This window comes from Kogia breviceps, chromosome 3, assembly GCF_026419965.1.
Source record: "Kogia breviceps isolate mKogBre1 chromosome 3, mKogBre1 haplotype 1, whole genome shotgun sequence".
Lineage (NCBI taxonomy): Eukaryota > Metazoa > Chordata > Mammalia > Artiodactyla > Physeteridae > Kogia > Kogia breviceps.
Window position 1 is genome coordinate 156,536,518 of NC_081312.1, and position 15,168 is coordinate 156,551,685.

Below are 15,168 nucleotides of genomic sequence, written 5' to 3' on the forward strand. Positions count from 1 at the left end.
AAGTTGCCACCTAAAAAGGTGTCTGACCCACATGGAAGTGTCCCCAGACACGGCCCCACCCCCTCCCGTCACAACAAGTGTGACCGTCTCAGAGCAGGGGCCCGGGGCCAGCTTCAAGCACTCCTGCAGCCAGGGGGGAAAGGCCCAAAGCAGGGTGGTGGGTGGGAGGCCAGATGGGGGGGTCCCACACACTTCTCCAAGGCTGGAAGTGCCCGAGGCTGCCCCAGCTTCCAGCCGCCTGGCCTTTCCTGCCCAGCTTTCTTCATCCTGGAGAAACACGGTCCCCTGGGCCGTCTTTGGCCACGGGACACTACCAAACATAGCAGTGAGCGGCTACTTTGTGCCAGGACCTGCCCTCCGGGTTGGGACCATGCTGCCCGCTGCGGAGGTCAGTGGTCCACGGAGGGCGGGCTCCCAGCACCTTGTGAGGGCTCCACTCAGTACAGGGAAGCAACGGCTTGCACTGAGCAGTGGGGGCTGCCCAGAGCCCCAAGAGGGAAAGCCGACCAGAGGCAGGAGGCAGCAGGTGAGGCAGGACTCGAGGACCAGAGCCGGGGCTGCTCCCCTTCGCGGACTTGCTGCGGACACCCTGCCAAGCCGAGCGGGACGCCCCCGCACACCCGGGGGGCAGTGCCCGCCCAGGACCCCAGCGACCCCCGACGCCTTCGAGGAACCGGCCAGGCTCTGCGGGCTGGCGGGCTGGCGGGCTCGGGCTCCGGTTCTGACTTAACGCTGATTCTCGGTTTTCTCATCTATAAAAAGCGGGTGATGCTACGGCAGCCCCTGACATCGGTGAGGAGTGACCCACGCGAATCCTCGGATCAGTGAGCACTGCTCAGTGAGTGTAGACGGAGGGCCGCGAGCTGGGCCCGCCCACCAGCCCAGTCAGGCACCACACACACGTACACACTCCACTCATCCGGAATCATATTTCCCTGGCATTTTACTATGTAATCCTCACTGCAATGCTTCGCAGATGGGGTACATCTTAGTCACAGATTTTAGCACGCCCTGCACCTCCAGGATGTACCTGGACCACAAGGTCCCGATACGCCCCCTCTCCTGGGGGATGCTCTAGGATTTGGAGTAAAAAGTCAAATCGCACCTCTTAACCCCCGGAAAGGTGAGTCCCTCGCCCGTCTCCCAGAGGTGGTGACGGGCATAGGTATATCAGGTGCTTGACAAACGCTGGCTTCCTTGGGACTGCCACTGATTTCCCTGCAGAACCGCCCAACTGCATAGGATGCTGGAGTCCTTGTACAGTGACCACCATGTTCTCTGGGAGGCGGGGTGGGAGGGGGCTGGTGTTGCCCCTCAGGTGTCCCGCCAAGCCCTCTGAGGCCCCAGCAAAGAGTTTGCATTTAGAAGGTCAGGAAGTGGTCCTTCTCACAGGGCTGCCTGGAATTATTTCAGCTGCACCAAGGTATTTCAAAGTCAGACCAAATAAACATTTGCATCTAAAAAAGGCAAAACAGGGTCATTTGAAATAGAGAAGAAAGCTTTCCCGTATCCGGAGGGTGAGGCCAGACTTTCCAGAGAAGCTGTGCAGGGTTTGCTTTGGTTTTGTGTGTTTGCCAAGGCATGGAGCTCCTCTTGCTTCAGGAGGAAAGTATTTTCTTTTAAATAAAATGTGAGCCGACCTAAGTTTCCTTCCCTGATTTGCTCAGTGGCTACCCCGGCCCCCTGCAGCTGTCGGGACCGAATCTTTAAAGGGTTTGCTTTTCCTGAGAAGACAACCATGACCCACTGGGTGTTATCAAGCAGTCAGGCCAGGATGGGGAGGAAGGGCTGCTCCCAGGCTCCCACTCAGCTTCCCCCGCACGGGGTCAGACGCGACCCTCACCTGCCTCCTCCCTCTTCACGTTGGGCCCCGTGGCCAGGAGACACAGCCCCTCTTTTCCTGAAGAGTCTGGACCGAAACCAGTGTGGGAATCACCTTCTTTTCTTTTCTTCTAGCAATTATTCCCGCCCTCCCCCGGCTTAAACACATCTTCTCAGTTAAGTCTGAAGGGAGGGGACATCTGCTACTACATTTCCTGTGCTGCCTCCATCCCCACCCCCCATAGCATTTCCACCAATCGCCAAGCTCCTGGATGGCAACAGGCACAGAACACACCCTGGCCTCACCTGAGGTACAGATGCTCTCACACAGGTAGGTGTTGGCGTCTAAGCAGTCCACCCTCTGACCCTCACGGTATCCCTGTCTCAGAGGAGCCTCTACACAGACCCTGGCCCCTCCCGCTCCTCCAGGACCCCTTGCTCATTCATTCATTCATTCAACCCTGCAGACACTGGGCTCGAGACGGCTCATTCATCACATCCAGGTACATCTCCCTCCTCAGATCCTGTGAAACAGCAGAATAAATATAAAAACAAATACTTAGAAGCCCTGGAAAACTAGAAAAAGCGCCACCGGCAGACCAGGACGTGAGGGAATTTCCAGAAGAGAGAAAACAGATGAGGTCAGATTAGTGGTGAAACCCAACATCGCTGAGGACCCACAAGGCTGGACCCCCCCATCTGGAAGTGAGGGCGCAGTGGCCGCGGAGAAGCAGCCAGACACGGACATCTATGGGGAGAGTTACCTCACGGGCTGCCCAGGCAGCTGAGCTGGTGCCCCACTTGCCCCTGGGATAAAGTCAGAAGTCAGAGGGCAGCTTTAAAACACAACAGGGACCTGCAAGGGGCACCCCAGAGAGAGAGCAGGGCCGCTGTCCCATAACTGCTGTAAAATGAGAGACAGTATCCCCAAATCAGAGGCCCATGGAGGCGCTCTGCCCTTTTGCTCACCCCCATCTTCCTGTGCCCGGTGTCAGGGGTGCAGGCTTGCTGTGACCGGAGTGGACAGTCCCTTACAGAGGGGATGTTTACTTGTGTGATCCGTCAAGACCACAGTCCTCACACATGCTACGTTCAGGACCCTCTTGCCAGTTTAAAAAGGCTTGAAGGCCCCATAGAGCTTTTACTTCTCTGGAGCAAACTTATTGATATTTACTGTAATAGAAGTGAAAATGAAGGAAAAATTTAAATATTTATGCATGGTAATAAAGCCATCACACATCAACACAAATAACATTTCTGAAAATAGTTCTTTTTCTAAAAATAGTTTATTTAGTAAGAAGAGTGACACTGTTTTATATTTTTGTAAATCTCGCCAATATCTGGCTTAACAGACAGCTGGATTTTCATATGTGTTTTTGATTTCAATCTGTTATGACACAGGAAAACTGCTGAACACTCATGAGAGAAAAATGTCTTTGTATTCCTATTAAATAGTTCTGAGTTTGTGGACCCTCCCGAAAGAGTCTCAGGAACCCTCGGGGGTCCTCAGACCACACTTTGAGAACCACTGTCCTGAGACTCATTTACAAATGGGATGACAACTAAGAATCCCCATACATTTGAAGGAAATCCTCTTGTGATGGGTCTATTGATAAATTCTTTCAATTTCCTCTAAAAAGTATTAACTCATGTAGGCAGGTAAGTAAGTAGAGGTGATGGGTACTTAGATGGATGAACAAGGACTGAGCAGGCAGAACCCTGGGTCACGAGGCTTCTCCAGGGTCCCCTGTGTGGCACCCAGGAGTGGGTGGGGGGTGGACCCTGGAGGAGGAGCGCCCCCCAGAGCCATGCCGTGACATCTGGCATCACTACTCTCCTTCCTTCTCTGCTATTCGCTCCAGCAGGTCCTGGGACCCAAGTTCTCCCAGCAGACACAGTCAGTCGGTGAACGGTGATCACATCGAAAGATGCACAGCTTTCAGGAGGGTCCAGGATCGACAAACCTAGTTTAGTGGGAAGAGTGGCCCTAGGCGCTGTTGTGGGAAAGGGGGCTGGCTGATAGAAGGCGGGGGGCGGGGGTCAGGCACAAGTGGGGTGCGTGCATCCTGAGCCCTGGACCCCTTAGACCTAGAAGGCAGATGCACCCTTCACGCATTTCAACCTTTCCTCCAGGGCTGGCCTAGGGCCCGGGAAGGAGGCAGGGGTGCGGTCTCCGGCCTCCATCTTCCTCCCGCTCACCCCGCCTCCTCCCCCCTTCCCCCCTCCCGCCCCTCCCAATCCTCCTCCCCTTCTCCTCTCCCTTCCTCTTCCTTTCTTTCTCCTCCCCTCCGGCCCACTTGCTCCCGTCCTTCCCCTCCCCTCCCCCTCCTGTCCCTCCCCACCCTCCTCCAGCGCCCCTCCTTTATCCTCCTCTCCCCTCCCCCGTTCCCCTCCCGCGGCTCCTGCTCCCCGCCCCCTCGTCCCCGGCTGCAGCGGCGGGCGGGGCGGCCCCGGGTTCGGGCCCCGCCTGGCGGCTCGCACCTGCTCGGCGGCCGCGTGGATCTCCGCGGGCGGGCTGGCGGGAAAGTGGGTCAGCGCGGGGCCGCGGCAGCTGCTGCTGTGCTTGGGGGGCGCCCGGGGGCCGGAGGCCCCTGCCGGGGGAGAGCGGGAGGCGGCTGCGTGTGACGCCGAGGATGCGGGGCCGCTGCGCCCCTTCCGCCACGGAGTCCGCGCGGGGCCGGTGGAGCGCGACGGCCGGCGCAGCCGCCTCCCTCCGCGATGCCGGGCCCGCGGGGCCCAGCACGCCCTCTGTCTTCCCACCCTGCCGGTCCTAGGGCCCCCGTTCTGGGACGTGGTCCCCGCCACCCCTCCCTGCCCCCTAGTGCCAGCCCCGGGCCTGCGCAGCCTGGAGCCCAGCCCTGGAGTGCTCCTCCGTGAGCATCTCTCCGACGCCCCCAGACCCCGGCCCTTCCGCCCACGTGTTGTGGGCCTGGGTCTGCTCCCTGGAAGCCCCCGAGAGCACCGATGCCCGGCGGCCCTCTCGTCTCTCCTCCCCGGGCGATCCTCCTGCCCGTAGCCCCGCAGAGCGCTGCCCAGCTGTCAGCACCCCTGGCACCCACACCTACGGTGCGGCTGCCCCGTAGGCTGTGCCCCAGGCCCCGCTGCAGATCCAGGTCACTGTCCTGGGGCAAGGACCGGTCACGGGACCGTGGAGGTGACCCAGTCCTCCGGGCATCAGCCCCAGGGTCTCCCCCCAGCAATCTCCCACCCTCGGCAGACAGGCAGTGTCAAGGCCCTGCTGTGTCCTTGTAGAGCCGCCTGGTCCTGTACTCCCCGTGAACTACGCAGGTGGGCCTCGGGGCTCTACCGTCTCTTAACACACTCTGAGCTCTCCCAACTTGGAGCTCCTCCTGGAGTCCTGGAAAGCCCTACCTACCCCTTGGTCACCTGACCAATGGGTCACCTTAGCCCAGAACCTTCCCCAAAGCCTCTCACCAGAATGCTGCTCCCTCCCCCGGTTTGCATCCCCTCCTGCAGTTTGCATCCTTCAGTAACCATGCGGGTCCAGGAGGCTGGCTTCTGAATGCCCAGTGGAGCTGAGCTGGAAGGGTCAGGGTCTGCCACAGGCTCCTGGTGTGAGAAGACTTTGCTGTGGGAAGCCTGCATTAACAGCATTACCGAGATGGTGCCTGTCCTCTGTGTATTCAGCACTGGCCACAGTCGAGTCTGGGAAGACCCCTCATTAGTCTGTACCCAGGTCCCTGGAGCTCACCAGACTGGCCAACATTAGGTACCTCCCCCCCACCCCAGGCTCTTAGGGCTGACATTAGCTCACGAGCCCTCCACAAGTCCACTTAAAGGGACAGTTGGACACTCGGAAGCTGCCCACCCACACCAGGAGGGGTGAGGGCAGGGGGAAGGTGTGGGAAGAAAGAGAGTTGAGACAGGAAACTGGTTAAAAAACATTTTTCAGCACCTGGATAAGCTCTAGTAAAGCAGTCAGGGGCTGCTCTGCTGGGCATCCAGGCTTCAGGTCAGCCAGGGCTGCAGTCGAGGGCCCACCCCGTCCCCTTCCTAGCTCTCCCTGTGGGGAAGGGGGTGCAGAAGTGTCCCCCAGACTACTCCAGGCAGGCCCTCAGCCAGTCATTACCCAGGTCGACCAAGCATGGGTGCTCCAGAGTGAAAAGGACCTTAAACCCATTGGGCCTAGGACTCCCAAACTCCTCACCCTCCCACCTGCAGACCCTTTGTTTTGAAAACTTTTACATGTTAAATAAATGGCAGTTAAATACGAAAGAATCTGCATAACTTCTGACTGTGCCCCTCAGGGAGTTGGGCGGAGGGGATGCATCCACAGATTACACACCCGCAGGGCTGGATTTGAACACCCGGTTTGCCACTAGAGCTGCCAATTCCTGCCACTTCCTACCCTTGGCGACAATGCGGCTTCAGAGCCCTACCCCTGCCAGCTGCCTCTCAGGCGCTAGGACTTCAGACAAATCATCAAACACAAACGCAGGGCCTTGTGGATCCCTCAGTAAACACCATGCAGGAAAAGCCAGGCGGGCCCTGGCCTTTTGGTTACGAGAAAGATTTCGATTTAGTTTAGCTTTGTTTTTGTTTGACTTTTTGGTCACAGGCCTGGTTATCACCTTTGAGAATCTTCCTTCCTCCCCATAAACTCTGGCGGAGTTCTGAGGTTCAGAAGTTCTCAGGGAAACCGACACTGGTCAATAAGGCTTGGAAGGGGCTTTTTTCATGAAGTAATCCTCCTTTAATGTCTGTTTACAGCTGGGCTCCCCGTAGCAACAACCTCTGATTAAATGCCCAGTGTATCCTGGGGCAAGAGACAAATAATTGCAGTGCTTCATTTTCCCATGTGAAGATTAATGAAAGCTTTGCTCATTTTGTTTGTGTGGGAAAGAGGCAATGTTGATATTTGGGCTTGAAAACTTTTCGGTATTGCTGTCCTGACGCAGTGTGGTGCAGTGTGGGTTCTTCCTGTAATGGTCACTATACACCTTTGAAAACAGAGCAAGATTTTGGTGCCAGAACAGTACGGTGGGGCATGGAAGGAGGTGTTTCCAGCCTGCCTTATATGTAATGTTACACACTTACATGGCAGAACGTATTTCTTTCCCAAACACTAGATAAGCCATACACTCCATAAACGAAGATCATTTGTCATTAAAGATCTCAGCATTACTAATGTCTTAGACCTGCCACAAGGCTTTTCTCAACCAAGAGAAGAAAATATGCCTACCTGTATAGCTTCTCCTATGGAACTTTCCTGCTCTGACCATGTGGGGGGTGGGGGGGATGGAAAGGGCCTGGCCTAGGAGTCAGAAGAATGTTCAGTGATGAATTTGGCTATGACCTGCCTGCGTTAGGCTGCAGAAGTCACTGTCCTTCTCTGGGTCTACTGCATTATATGCTAATAGAAGAGTAATCACCCTTCCTTCCTCCCTCCCTTCCCTTCCTTTTTTTTTTTTTTTTTTTTTTTTTTATTGTGGAAATTTTCCATTTCAAACATAACCAAAAGTAGAGAGAATAGTGAGATGAGTCCTCATGTACCGCTCACCAGCTTCAGCAGTTACCATCATAGAAACCACCTTGTTTCATCTTTGCTTCCACTCACCCCACCCCCAGCTTATTTTGAAACAAATCCCTAAACATCAGTAATTTCATCCGTAAATATTTTAGAATTATATGACTTATCTATTGCTGTTGTCGAGTTGCTTGAAACAGCAATACTCTATTACGTCAAGATTCTGTGGGTTGACAGTTTGGGCTGGGACCAGCTGGACAGTTCTTCTGTTGGTTCTGTCTGGCTCTCTCACGTGAATGCATTTAACTGGTGACTTGGCTGTGGCCAGCCAGTCTTTGATGGCCTCTTGTCTGGCAGCTGGTCAGGATGCCTCTGTTGTCTACAAGGCCCCTCCAGCAGGCTAGCTCAGGTTTGCTGTCATGGTGGCAGCGTTTCATGAGTTTCCAGTGGCAAGAGAAGGCAAGCCCCAATGTACAGCACTTTCCAAGCCTCTGCTGGTGTCATGTTTGCTAATGTCCCATTTGCCACAAGTCGTGTAGCCCAGCCCAAAATCAATATGGGAGGGGGAGAGAAATGTACAAGGACATAGAAGCAGGGAGAGTAATTCATTGGGGGCTATTACTGCAGCAATCTACCTTAAGGATATATTCCTCAAATTTCAGCCCCCCCCCCCTTTTAACATAACCACAATTCCATTATCAAAGCTTACCAACTTAACTGCAAATCTTTAATATGGACGGTATCCACTGTATCTAGATTCCCCCATTGTCACATAAATGTGGAGAAATGGGAACCTTTGTGCAGCCACAGTGGAAAACAGAATAAAATGGGGGTCAGTATTGTTTGTGTGTAACCATTAAGTTTTATAAGAGTGTATCCACTCTTTTACATTGTAAAATATATTTCTTTATCATCAAATAAGTTCTACAAACGCTGAATTGGTTAATTCCAAAGGTTCCTTTGGCCACCAAGATTCTGCAGTTGTGTGTGCAGTGTTTACAGAAACATGCCCGTGGCTTTAGGAACAAGCCCGTCTCTTCCAATGGTGAGGTTCTCAGGCAGCTCACCTTCCCTGGCACTCACTGTCTCTAAGGCAGGGGACAGGGAAAGCGACAAGAGTGCTGCTTTCTGCCATGATGATCCTTTCTGGCCAGTGGGTGTTTTTGTTTGTTTGTTTATGTTTTGTTTTGTTTTGCGGTACGCGGGCCTCTCGCTGTTGTGGCCTCTCCCGATGCGGAGCACAGGCTCCGGACGCGCAGGCGCAGCGGCCATGGCTGACGGGCCCAGCCGCTCCGTGGCATGTGGGATCCTCCCAGACCGGGGCATGAACCCGTATGCCCTGCGTCGGCAGGCGGACTCTCAACCATTGCGCCACCAGGGAAGCCCTGGCCAGTGGTTTTATCGTAGCATCTGGGTCCATCTGCTTCCAGAAGCTCCCTCGCCTCCTGCTGATCCAGAGATGATGCTGATGCTACCGTCTGAGCATCCCCAGAAAGCCCTGGGTGCCCAGCAGGGTCCACCCACAGAAACCCCACTGGAGCTCTGCAGTGTCCTACTGACTCATTTGAGGTCTTTTGGGGATTCTGCAGGGCTACGCTGGCTAGGCCAAATCATTCATGGAGGCTGAGTCACTTCCATGGAATTATCTGCACATGGGGCCCTCAAAGCCCTTAAAGCACAAGGGCTGCCTGACCCCACACCCTTGCCTTGCTTGCACCGGATGTGTCGGGAGACCAGGACACCCAAGGAGGAACTGGAAGGGGCTCAGCCTTTGTGCTTTCCTGTGGTTGGTTCAGGTTGGGCACGTGACCCAGAGGCCCAGGACAGGAGCGTTTCCAGGAGAGGTTTCCCTCTGTAATGAGACAAGCGCACCACTTCCTTCCTGCTGGGGTCCTGGGGAATGTGGAGTGTTGAGGATGCGGCCCCTGTGATCCATGGAGGAGAATTTGGACTATGCTGGGTGGGCCAGGCAGATGATGGGGAAGGCATAGCAGAGCCTCGGCAGTCACCCACAATCTCTCTCTCAAGCTTCTCGTGAAGGGCCTCCCCCACCGACACCACCCACAACCAGATGCTCTGAGCCTTGCAGCCAGTGGTGTCTGGCTGAGAGGCTCCTGCCTTTGTTCGTGGAAGAGACACAGGCAGGGACCACGTGGGAGGTCTCTGGTAGGCCCCATGTGTTCCCGTGTTCCCACTTCGGGGGCTCCAAAGGTTGGTGGGCTTTGGTGCCTGCCTGGCACAGGTACAGAGGAAGGATGCCCCATCCACTGCAGACCCATGGCAGTGGGAGTGAGCAAGGGTGGTGGCAAGCTGCACATTTTGTAGTAAGCAAAGGGGAAGGGGCTCTCCAGAAACGAGGGCAGTTGTAACACTTCCAAGGACCTCCGGCTTTGGTCTGAGTAAGCACACCCCACTGTGATTTTATTGTCATTTGTTGTCACTTGAGCAGTTCCTTTAAGATTTCACCAACTTTAATTCTCTCGGGTGCTGTCATCTGTGCAGTAATACGGCTCGAGTCCTCACAAGCAAGTTCAGTTGAAATATACAATTTTCCCAGATGCAATGTAGGAATTATTCTCTAAAATGTAACCGCACTATCTTAGGTCTGAACAGCCATTTATCCAGGGCGGATCCGGATTCTGTGGGGTCTGAAAGATTATATACTTGTGAGACTCCTTTATGACTTAAATGTTGCAAATACAAAATTAGGTATAGAAGTGAATATTTAGAGTGAGAAAATAAATCACAACTAATTAGAAACTTTAAAGTGCTGAAAAATGCCACAAACCCTGTAAATCCAGAAATATAACATAACACTAAAACAAATTAACTTCCTGACATAATTGTATAATACTTGTTTTTCTGCATTTTTGGCTAGACTCTGATCACCTTTTTATAATCACCTTCTTACTGTATAATCACCTTCTTTTGTCAGTTTTTACATAAAGTGTATAAAAGACAATCTTTTTCATGGCACAGGGGTCAGCAAACTTTTCCTGTAAAGGACCTAACAGTAAATATATTAGGCTTCGTGGCCATGAGATCTCTGTCACAGCTACTCAGCTCTGCCACTGCAGTATGAAAGCAGCCCTGGACTGATGTGCAAACAAACAAGCATGGTTATGTTCCAATAAAACTTTATTTACAAAAACAGATGCCAACCCGGAAAGTGACATCAGCAAGATGGTAGCATAGGAAGCCACAGACACAATGAATTAACAACAATATATAGTCCATAAAGTCTTTATGAGAACTCCAGAAACCAGTTAGGAAGTCACAACATCCCAGGAAACTGAAAGCTAAGAAGAGCTGCGCTGAAACAGGTAATAAAAGCCATTTCATTTAAACCACATCAGCCCTTCCCCCAAGCAGGCACAGCTCACTATCAGGAGAAAGTGCCCAACTCCCAGCTTCTCCCTTGAGAGGAAAAGAGTGGAACATACATCCAACATTCCGGCTTCTCAGTGGGCTGCCCAAGAGACTGGTTTCTGTCTTGCCTGTCCCAGAGCGTGGATGTCTGGGGGCCACTGAAAACAATAGAGATCTCATGGCTTGTGGTGACACCAGAGTGCCTCCCCTACCACACACAGACACTAACACAGCTTGCTGTGATCAGGAGAAAGTGCCTAGCTCATGGCTTCTCCCTTGGGAGGGAAAGAGGACAATGAAGCAAGGGTCCAAGATTCCAGCTTTTTGGGGGGCGCTGCCCAAGGAACTGGTTTTCGTTTTTCCTGACTCAGAGCACTGATGGAACTAGCAGACCTTAGATGCCTGGGGCCGCAGAGAACAAAAGAAAGCTGCGTGACTTGATGCAGCTCCAGAGAACTTGTAGTACTATAAGCAGACACCAGAGGGAGCTAAAGACTACAAGCTCCTGAGAAAGAAATCAGCAAACCTGTCTAACTAGGAAATTACACAAACCCAGAGAGGACACATCCCCACAAAAGGTGTGAGAGGCCCTCAGAAGCTCCAGCCAGGCTTATTGGTGAAGGTCTTCCCCTGTACAAAGCCAGTCCATAAAGACTAGAAGAGTGACTTTTCTTTCAATTGCACAAAAGACAACAAAAAGTAGCAAGAAATCAGAAAGAAGAAATAGGAAAACATGGCCTAACCAAAGGGACAAAATAAATCTCCAAAACCAACCTTAAAGAAACAGAGATCTATTAATTACCTGAAAAAATTCCAAATAATGATCTTAAAAAGAACACAAATAGACAGCTAAACAAAATCAGAAAAACAATGCATGAACAAAATGAGAATATCAATAAAGAGAAGCTATTAAAAGGAACCAAACAGAATTTCCAGAACTGAAGAATATAATAACTGAATTGCAAAATTCACTGGAGGGGATCAAAACCAGACTTGATCAAGCAGAAGAAAGAATTAGCAAACTCTAAGACAGGTCATTTGAAATTACTGAGTCAGGGGAACAAAAAGAAGAAAGAATGAAGAAAAGTGAACAAGCCTAAGGAACATATGCAACATCATCAAGTGGTCCAATATTCACATTATGAAAGTCCCAGAAGGAAAAGAGGGGAAAGGGCAGAAAGAGTATTTAAAGAAATAATGGCCCCAAACTTCCTACATCTGAGGAAGGAAATGAACATCCAAATTCAAGCATCTCAAAAGACTACAACGAGGATAAGTCCAAAGATGTCCACACGAGACACATTATAATCAAACTGTTAAAAGTCAGAGACAGAGAGAGAATCTTGAAAGCAGCAAGAGGGAGTCATCTCACACAAGGGAGCTCCTAAAAAATTATCAACAGATTTCTCAGCAGAAATATTACAGCCAGATGGGAGTGGGATGACATATTCAAAGTGTTGAAAAAGAAAAAACTGCCAACAAAGAATACTATATCAGGCAAAACTTTCCTTCAACAATGAAGGAAAAATAAAAACTTTCCTGGATAAACAAAAGCTGAAGGAGTTCATCACCACTAGACCTTCCTTACATGAAATGCTAAAGGGAGTCCTCCAAGATGAAACAAAAGAATACTAGATAGCAACACAAAAGCATACAAAAATTATAAAGCTCTCTGCTAAAGGAAAGTATATAGACAAATACAGAAGCATGTAATACTATAATGGTGGTGTGTAAATCACTTTTAATTCAGATGTAGATTTTAAAAGTTAAAGGCATAAAAATAACTATCACAATAAAACTTGTCAATGTATTCAAAATATAAAAAGATGTAATTTGTGACATCTATAACATAAAGCAAGAGGGAGAGATGTAAAGAAGTAGAGTTTTTGTTTACGATTGAAGTTAAGTTGTTATCAGTTTGAAATAGATTGTTGTAACTATAAGATGTTTTATGCAATCTGCATCACAAACACAAAGAAAACACCTATAGAAGATGCATGAAAGAGAATGAGAAATGAATCAAAGCATGCCACTATAAGAAATCAACAAAACATAATAGGAAGTTAGCTATAAGACATACAGAAAACTATGAACAAAATGGCATTAGTAAATCCATTGATGTCAGTACTAATTTAAATGTAAATGGATTAAACTGCCCAATCAAAAGAATGGCCGAATGGATTAAAAAACAAGATCCAGTTATATTGTCTACATGAGACTCACTTGATATGAGGACATACATAGGCTGAAAGTGAAAGGATGGAAAAAGATATTCCATGCAAAGAGTAACCAAAAGAGAGCAGGATTGGCCATACTTATATAAGACTAAATAGAATTTAAGTCAAAACTGTCACTAGAGATAAAAAGACATTATTTAATGATAAAAGGGTTAATTCATCAAAAGATATAACAATTATAAACATATATGCACCTAACAGCAGAATACCCAAATACACAAAGCAAACACTGACAGAATTAAAGAGAGAAACAGACAGTAACACAATATTAGTAGGCGATTTCAGTACCCCACTTTTATTAATGAATAGATCAACCAAACAAAAGCTCATTAAGGAAATACTTGAACAGTACTTTAGACCAATTAGAGCTAGCATACATATACAGAACACCCCCACTCAACAATAACAGAATACACATTCTTCTCAAGTGAAAATGGAACATTCTCCAAGAAAGATCACATGCCAGGCCACAAACCAAGTCTTAACAAATTTAGGAAGATTGAAATCATACCAAGTGTCTTTCCAGCCACCACAGAATAAAACTAGAATTCAAAAGCAGAAAGATAACTAGAAAATTCACAAATATGTGGAAATTTAAAAACACACTCTTGAACAACCAATGTGTCATAGAATAATTCACAAGAGAAATTAGAAAGTTAGAAATCCCTTGAGACAAATGAAAATGAAAACACAACATACCAAAACTTTCGGGATGCAGCAAAAGCAATACTAAGAAGGAAGTTTATAGTGGTAAATGCCTATATTAAAGGAGAAGAAAGATCTTACACCAACAACAACTTAATTTTAAACCACAAGGAAAAAAAGAAGAAGAACAAACTAGACCCAAAGTCCCAAAGTTAGCAGAAGGAAAGAAATAATAAAGATTAGAGATGAAATAAATGAAATAGAGAATAAAAAAATAGAAAAAAAATTGAATTGATTTTGAAAAGACCAAAAAATTGATAAACCCTTAGCTAGACTTAGAAAAAGAAAGAGAAGACTCAAATAACAAATTTCAGAAATGAAAGAGGAGATATTACAACTGATGCCACAGAAATAAAAAGGATTATGAGACTATTATGAACAATTATATACCAACTAGTTGGATAACCTGGAAGAAGGTGATAAATTGCAGACACAAGCAATCTACTAACATGGAGCCATGAAGAAATAAAAAATCTGAATAGAGTTATAACTAGTAAGGAGACTGAATCAGTAATCAAAAACCAACAAAGAAATGTCTTAGATCAGATGGCTTCACTGGTAAAACAGTAAAGAAGAATTTACACCAATCTCTCTCAAACACTTCCAAAACTCAAAGAGGACAAAACACATCCAAAATCATTTTGCAAGGCCAGCATTAAGAGAACTACAAATCAATATACCTGATGAATATTGATACAAAAATCCTCAACAAAATACTAGCAAACTGAATTCAACAGCACATTAAAAGGAATATACACCATGACCAAGTAGGATTTGTCCCTGGGATGCAATATGGTCCAACGTATGAAAATCAATTAATGCATACACAACATTAACAGGATAAAGGACAAAAATCACTCAATCATCTTTTTTGTTGTTGTCGTTGTTGTTGTGGTTTTTTTTTTGCGTTACGCAGGCCTCTCACTGTTGTGGCCTCTCCCATTGCGGAGCACAGGCTCTGCACGCGCAGGCTCAGCGGCCATGGCTCATGGGCCCAGCCACTCCGCGGCATGTGGGATCTTCCCGGACCAGGGTACGAACCCGCATCCCCTGCATCAGCAGGCAGACTCTCAACCACTGCGCCACCAGGGAAGCCCACTCAATCATCTTGATTGATGAAGAAAAGGCATTTGACAAAATTCAATAGCCTTTCATGATAAAAACATTCAACAAGCCAGGAATAAAAGAAAATTACTTCAACATACTAAAGGCCATATATGGAAAGCCTACAGCTAACATATTTAATGCTGAAATACTGAAAACTTTCCTCTAGGATCAGGAACAAGGCAAGGATATCTATTCTCACCATCTCATTCAATATAATACTGGAAGTTCTGGCCAGAGCAATTTCACAAGAAAAAGAAATAAAAGGCATACAAACTGAAAAAGAAGTAAAATTATCTTTGTTTGCAGATGACTTGATCTTATACATAGAAATTCTTAAAGACTCCACACAAAAAATCCCCACAAAACAAACAAACAAAAATTGTTGGGAATAATACATCATTTCAGCAAAGTTGCAGGGTACGATACCAATGCACAAAAATC

At 48.6% G+C, this 15,168-nt stretch overlaps 1 long non-coding RNA gene across 1 annotated transcript; it reads right to left on the minus strand.

The window, feature by feature from the left end:
- Window positions 1–3,088: 3,088 nt before the first annotated feature.
- Window positions 3,089–4,570, minus strand: LOC136793943 (uncharacterized). The gene is made up of 2 exons (XR_010840042.1): window positions 4,303–4,570; window positions 3,089–3,815 (listed from the first exon to the last, which is right to left on the minus strand). It is a non-coding gene; the product is annotated as an uncharacterized lncRNA (long non-coding RNA).
- Window positions 4,571–15,168: the final 10,598 nt, after the last annotated feature.